Source organism: Canis lupus, chromosome 10 (genome assembly GCF_011100685.1).
Source record: "Canis lupus familiaris isolate Mischka breed German Shepherd chromosome 10, alternate assembly UU_Cfam_GSD_1.0, whole genome shotgun sequence".
In the NCBI taxonomy this organism is placed as follows: domain Eukaryota; kingdom Metazoa; phylum Chordata; class Mammalia; order Carnivora; family Canidae; genus Canis; species Canis lupus.
This window is the reverse complement of record NC_049231.1, coordinates 55,230,971-55,239,019: the sequence shown is the minus strand read 5'-3', so window position 1 is coordinate 55,239,019 and position 8,049 is coordinate 55,230,971.

Genomic DNA, 8,049 nt, shown 5'->3' with positions numbered 1-8,049 from the left:
ATAGCCATTATTAAAATATGCCATTACCTTCTTTAATAAAGTATGCAATTACCTTCTTTAATATTTCTTTTCCTCCATTATTGTCTTTCTCACAGAACCCTTAGAATGTAAGGCCTAAAAATATTTGTCTATCTTATTCACTAATGTCACCTTAGTACCTACAACAATGTCTGGGAGATGGTAAGTATTCAAGAAATACGTATTGAGTGAATACATTTTATAATTGATTGACTTATGAAATCATGCATACAAATGGGACAGGTTCAGAAAAGTCAGGAAAATACCTTACATGTCTGAACTCGGAAGCCCCCACAAATAGTTGCTGGATCTCCATTTCTGGCTTTTATTATAGTTCTTTCTTGTCATTCTCCACAATGGTATTTAGATTTGGCTTACCAGAGATTATTTGATGGTTTTCTCCTTTAAAAGTCATACCAATTTCTAGATCATTATTTTCCAGTGTTGGAAGAGATTGGCACATACTCCATAAGCACATCTTCTTCAGGGTATTTGGTAAAATTCTGAACCGAACATAATTTTCAATAGTAGTTTATTAAATGAGAAAGAATTTGAAGACTAAAATGTTCTCTAAGCCCTGGAATGTTAGAGGTAGAGAACATCTATCTTGAAAACTCTTAGAATTTGGTGCCAGCCAGTGATTTATCTCCTCTGATATTTTGTTACCCTTCTTTTTTGCATCAATGAAAATAGGGCTTAATTTTTTCACAATTATATCATTCACCTACACAATGTGGACATATTATTTTCTTCCCATTCAATCTTCACCAAATGGACACTGAATTTTAATTTATGTAGAAGTATGTGATTTGTAGAGAGTGGCATAGTAGTAAAAAGAGATGGACTACATTTAGAACTAGATAATCAGAGATTCAAATACTGGCTCTACATTTGCTAGTTGCATGAACTTGGGAAAATTTTGTAACCTCCCTGAGACTCTTTTCTCACCATTAATACTTAAAATATCTCACAGTATTGCTTTGAGTAATAAATTTTACAAAGAATATGTTCATTATAGTACTTGACACCTAGCAGGAATAACATAAGTGTAATTTACCTCGTATAGCTTTGCTTGTCTACTCTTACTGGGAAATATTCTGAGAACATTTGAAAGGCATATACAAATAAACTTTTAAAATATAACATTAAATATAAAATATAAATGTAGAAAAATAATAAACAAGTTCTAGCACCTCGAAATGTTAAGTGTTGCAAATAAATTTATAAATATTAACTTAAGAGACTGTAGGTTGAAAATAGACTTTTTTTTTTACACTTAAGAAGGGTTCAGAAGAACTAACACAGCTAAGAAGCTGTTCACTAAGGGAAGATCAAGCAGGTCAGGCACAATGCTCACCAGAGTAGCTAGCCCTCCCCTCTGTGGTTCAGCTACAAGAGAAAGATTCAGCACAGGAGGCCAAGCTTTTAACTTTCTATTGTGGAATAATTTCAAACTTACAGAAAAGTTACTAAACAGTTTACATAGCATCCCTCCACTGTACCTTTTAACATTATTTTAAACATTTTTCCATATTTATTTTCTCTTTCTCTCCCTCTGTCCCCCTCTCTCCTTTCCCCCTCAACATGCACGTTTTTTCTTTTTCTGAACAATTTGAGCGCAAGTTGCAGACATCTTCCCTATTTAACTTTTTTTTTAAAGATTTTATTTATTCATGATAGACATAGAGAGAAAGAGAGGCAGAGACACAGGCAGAGGGAGAAGCAGGCTCCACGCAGGGAGCCTGATGCGTGACTCAATCCTGGGACTCCAGGATCACGCCCTGGGCCAAAGGCAGGCACTAAACCACTGAACCACCCAGGGATCCCCCCCCCCCACTCCATTTACTTCTAAATACTTCAGTGTAAATTTCCCCAAAATAAGAACATTCTCTTACATAAGTATAATTTTCAAAGACAAGAAATCAACTTTGATACAATATAGTATCTAATCTATAGGTATTATTCAAAGTTTACCAACTGTCCCAGTAATGCTGTTTATAAATAAACAACTTTCCTTGATCATTCAGTTGTCCTAGCTCTTTAATCTCCTTTAATCTATAAAAATTCTTCACCCTTTCTTTGTCTTTCATGTTACTGAAAATGTTGAAGGGTAGCAGTCAGTTACTTTTTGAAAAACTTCCCTCAATTTGGGCTTGTCTGATGGTTATTCATAATTGGATGTAATGATGACCTATAGAGCGTATGTATTCTCCTCAAGATCCATTGTCTTCTCTAAATCCTCTAGTGCCGTTTGAAACCACACTGGTCTCTTTGTTCTCTGCACTCTTACTGCATTTAGGGTCAATACCATAACATTAGACCTAAATCTTTTCTAACTGCCATAAACTTACTGAGAAGAGAGGGTGTCTTCTGAACCTGTCATCATATAGCCCTCTGTATAGGAAGAAAGCAATTAGACTTCAAGTTAGAAAAAAAAAATCTACATTTCAGAAGCTATGTTTACCCAGTGAAAGCTGAGCAACGGTGTTCATTTCATTATTCAACTAGATCCTTTGAACCTCCATTAATTTCTAAGTCATCAATGGAAGAAGGCAGACAGACTATTTAAATTCATCTAATTCTGATCATAATTAATGTAGGAGGTTCTGAAGAGACAATTATTCTAGAGGTAGATCTGAAATTATGACAGAATGAGGAGAGAATTAATTAAATTGGATATCCATAAAGGTAGAAGAATCAGGTAATTTACTCATGTTTTCTTTCATAGTTTTTTTTTTTTTTTCAACTATAGCAGAATGTTTACTGTTAGGTCCTACCTAGTCTAGTGTGTACGTGTCTTTTAGCATGTCAGAACACACAACCTGGATCATCATTCGGTACCTTAGAGTGGCCTGTAACCTGGAAATTGACTCGTTGTTGCTCTAGTGTATCTAGTGACTTCAGATATGGAGACTATTGCTTTCACCTCCATTTGCTGGGATTTCTATGGCTTCTGAAGTGTTACCATGTAGAAATCTGCCTTCCAGGAAGCCTTTGCATTAGGGAACAATTAGGATCAGCTGTTCTCCATTCACAGAAGTTTGAGGCCCACTGGAGTTTATGTAGATTAAGAGTTTGGAGATTTGGTGACTTTAACATGCCCAACATTTTGCAATGAGAGCTGAAAACATGGCTATAATAAGGATCCCCTTGAGTACTAAAAGCTTAGAGAATAGACAAAATACATACAACCCGCAACATCTTTAAAAACAAAACAGTTGCATTTTTAAAAAAACATATAAAGAAAGTAGAAAACAGCAGAATCCCAGCTGAGGCAATCATTGCATTTTATGGATACTCAGTCTAAAGCATTTAAATTTAACAATTAAAAAGACACTGGGGAAGAAGGTAATGTTCCATTTTGGTACTTTAAACCTGTTGTTTATGTTTCACTGAGTGAGTTCTCAAAATTTTCAGCTGTTCCTGCTTAAAACCAGAGGTGCAAATATTTGAGATCTGGAACAAGATTATGAATCAAGACCATCAAATTACTTTAAAGAAACAGGATGCTCAAGATTCCAGTGAAATGAGATGGAGGGAAAAAAATCATTTTAAGCAGTGATTCACATCATAAAACACAGGACATTTTATGAGAAAATATAGTGTCTTCAAAATGGAAACTCAGAGATGCTATTCTTCAAAAGAATAATTAAAAGCATAATAATGCCTACTTCTGTTTCTTTGGATTACATTCTCTTCAGTATCCCCAGAAAACTCAGAAATATGTGATATTATAAATATTATAAATATTATTCTTAATATGGATTATTTAGCTCAGGGCACAGAATTTTTTAATTATCATAATAATTTATGAAGGAACAAAAATGAAAACCTAGGCATCCTAATCTCTTCAGTAAGACAACGCTTCTCCTTTCTAGTATATCCAGTGTGTTATTGACATCACAAGAGTCTCTGTTAGGAACAGGGCTTCATAGTTGAGAATATATAAATAAGTTAAACTGACATGATACCTGTTTATTAGAAAGCTATAAAGAAAAATAAACAAGTATATCAAACTCTGCTTTCTGTTTATATTCAGTATGGGTCTGTTTCCACATTCTCTGTCTACCATATGTAGCTATCAAACTAAGTGAAAGCAAATATTGAAAAAAATAATAAAATCTTTATGGCAGAGATATTAGCTCAATATGTTAACTTTGGCTATATATACTAATACTGGATAAATAGAGAAAGGTATTAGCTTAAACATTTGATTACTTTGACTGGTGAGGAGTGAATTACAAAAACCATTCATGTAAATAGTATTTGAGGAGCTCTCATATGTCATGCACTATAACTGAGGCCAGGATATGGTGGTGGACAAGATGGTCAAGGTCAACACATCACTTACCTCAAGCATAGCGATAAAAACTAGTATAATATGTGATGAACTAGTAGAGGGAAGGAAGAAGTGTTTGGATGTTCAGGGAAAAAGTTTTTGAGTTGGTGGCATTTAGACTAAAATGATTGACAGGAGGCTCCAGCCATGAAATTACCTGAGAGGAGAGAGCCTTCTTGGTAAAGAAAACAACTGTAGGTGCAAAGTCTTCACCGGATTGGGGGCAGGGGAGACAAGTGTTATGGTTTAGTGCAATGAATACAAGCCTCTAAATTCACTGATGTACGCCTCTGCCAATTCAATCCAAACAGTCCAATCAGTTGTGTGTAGATACAACGTACTGTGGGGTTTCCTCCCCATGGAATACAAAATGGGTTTACAATGGATATCTTGGCCTAGAAAGAAATTTAACTTGATAGCATCGTCCTTTTTGGTAAAACCCTGCTTAGTTCCTCTTTAGAGGGCTCATGGGCTGCTTCTGAATCTTGACTCTTAAAATAGTATCTTTGTAAAAAGTCTGCAGAGATGAATATCAACACTTGGCATGCCATCTGCATAGAGCTAATTATATACACTTTGTTATTTGTCACTATAAGATATTTCAGAATGAAATGTGTGAACCATCTGCCAACAACTTTATTCACATTTCTTGGATCATCAACAAGAACCCTTATACTTCTTTTCCCCCTAGGGAACACAAATTGTAATGTGCACAAGGTGGGTAGATGGAAAAAACTTCTAAAAATGGCTTTGCCATGTACTAGAAAATAGTAGGTATTTTCATAAGAATGTCCTAGAAGTCATTTATATCCATTACTCTGCCATGTGTCCTTGAGACAGTGTTATACAAACTAAAGCTAACCCCCCAAGTGTCAGACAGGCACTAGTGCTTTTGGCATTATTTACATGATTGTTGGGTAAGGAAGAACAAAGAATCCATGAGCTTAAAATAAATTGCAGTTTGCCACTTGATTATGTAAATATGTGGTTGCATGATCCCCAAATTCTCCAAATCACATTTTATGCACAAAGGCAAAACCAGCTTTTGTGTTCTGAAAAGCAGGTGCACAATTATTCCTGCAAAGAAAAAGAGAGTCATTTGCAGTGATTTTTGGGGGGGAGATGATTGAGCAATTACAGGCGCACATGCTAATTTTGTTACACCCTCTGACCATCTTCTGTTTGTAAAATGGACAGGCCTTTCTGTCATTTAGATAAAAGAAAGAAGCTGCAGAAATAAAAATAAGTGTGTTGGACAATTTATGCAGTTGCCAGTTTACATCAACCTAGCACCACATGTTCAAGCATTTCTCACAGAGGACTTGTCATGGCTGTGCATTTACTAAAACACTCAGGCAAAGTTTAATACCTATGACAGTGTTGTCCAAACACCCCCCACACAAAGCCAGGGACTCGGTATTGCTTGCAACATGCATATTTAACTAATTTAACTATATATATATATAATATATATATATATTTAAATTTTCATTCCATTATAGTTAACATACAGTGTTATATTAGTGTCAGGTGTACAATATAGTGATTCAACAATTCTATACATTACTTAGGAGTCATCATAAGTGTAGTCTTAATCCCCTTCACCTATTTCACCCAGTCCGCCATCCATCTCCCCTCTGGTAACTGTCAGTTTGTTCTCTAGTGCGGAGTCTGTTTTTTGGTCTGTCTCTTTTTTTTTTCTGTTTTGTTTCTTAAATTTTGCACATGAGTGAAATCATATGGTATTTGTCTTTCTATGGCTGACTTATTTTACTTAGCATTATACCCTCTAGATCCATCCAAGTTGTTGTAAATGGCAAGATTTCATGTTTTTTGTTTTTTGTTTTAGAAAGGATGGCAAAGAGGGGCAGAGGGAAAAAGAGAATGTTAGGCAAGCTCCATGTCTAGCATAGAGCCCAACATGGGGCTTGTTCTCACAACCCTGAGATCAGAACTTGAGCTGAAATCAAAAGTCAGACACTTAACTGACTCAGCCACCCAGGTGACTCTAGGTTTCATTTTTATGGCTGAATACTATTCCAGTGTGTGTGTGTGTGTGTGTGTGTGTGTGTGTGTGTATGTGTGTATACACCACATTTCCTTTACCCATTCATCTATTGATGGATACTTGCTCCCATAATTTGGCTATTGTAAATAATGCTATAGTAAACATAGGGGGGTAAATATAGATTTTTGAATTAGTGTTTCTGTATTCTTTGGGTAAATACCCAATAGTGGAATTCATTGACCGTATGGTAATTTTTTTTTAGTTTTTTTTTCAGGAACCTCCATACTATTTTCCACAGTGGTTGCACCAGTTTGCATTCCCACCAATAGCACACGAATGTTCTCTTTCTCCACATCCTCACCAACACTTGTTTCTTGTGTTTTTTACTTTAACCATTGTGACAGGTGTGAGGTGATATCTCATTGTGGTTTTTTTACATTTCCCTGATGATGAGTGATGTCGAACATCTTTTCATGTGTCTGTTGGCCATCTGTAGGTCTTCTTTGGAGAAATGTTTGTTCATGTCTTCTCATTTTTAAATTGGATTATTTGGGTTGTTTTTCGTTTTTTGTCTGTTTGTTTTTTGTTTTTTTGTTTTTTTGGTGTTCAGTTGTATAAGTTCTTTGCAACATGTACAATTTTTAATAATACTCTCTAATTGTCCTTTTGGAAAAAAATTGAGAGGGGAAAGTAGAAAACCCAAAGAGCTTATACTTTGATTTGAAATTCAACTCACTTCTTTGCTACTTTGAACTTCTCTCATAGACAAAAAGGCCACAAATTAATTATGATATAAGATTAGAACTTAGATGATTCTAGAAGGCAGAAAAGTGACAGGAATACTGTCCTTGAGTTTTGAGCTACTTGAGTTCTGAAAATTTTCCAGAACTAGAGCTGTAAATAATAGCATAAATATCAAATTTCTATTTCCAAAATAAAATTTTATAAATAATGTTGGCTTAAGTGTATATATTTAAAATTTATGTGTATATATATTATGTGTGTATATATATGTACACACATAAATTTTATATACATATATACATGTACACATATATACACACAAATATTTGCACTATTTTTTCAACTATATTTTTATATCTATATTTTAAGGATCAGATGAAGAAACTCTAGTTGTAGGAAATTTCTTTATATAATTCAAAATCACTGAAATGTTGGGGCACCTGGGTGGTTCAGTTGGTTGAGCATCCAACTCTTGATCTAAGCTCAGGCCATGATCTCAGGGTTGTGAGACAGGCTCCATGCTCAGCATGAAGTATGCTTGTTCCTCTCCCTTCCCCTCTACCCTTCCCCTTATTCACTCCTTCTAAAAATGAATAAACAAAATCTTTAAAAAATTCATTGCAATGTCAATTACCTTTGAAAATTATCTCATTGAAACTACTTAGGAGATATTTAAGTGTAATAATTTTACTTAAATAAAGTAATATGGCTAGTGGTAAATCATTAGAACAGAAACACTTGGTATAAACAAACTGTAGCCAAGTATGAGAAACAGTCTATCATTATATCCTTGATAATAAGATGGGAAAATATATTTGTATACTAATTAATTTAGATTATATTAAAATAGTTAAATGTCCTCATCAAAGGGGTAAAGACACATGAATCAATGTCATTTATAAAAAAGGCTCAAAATCTATGCCATTATATTCCATCCTTG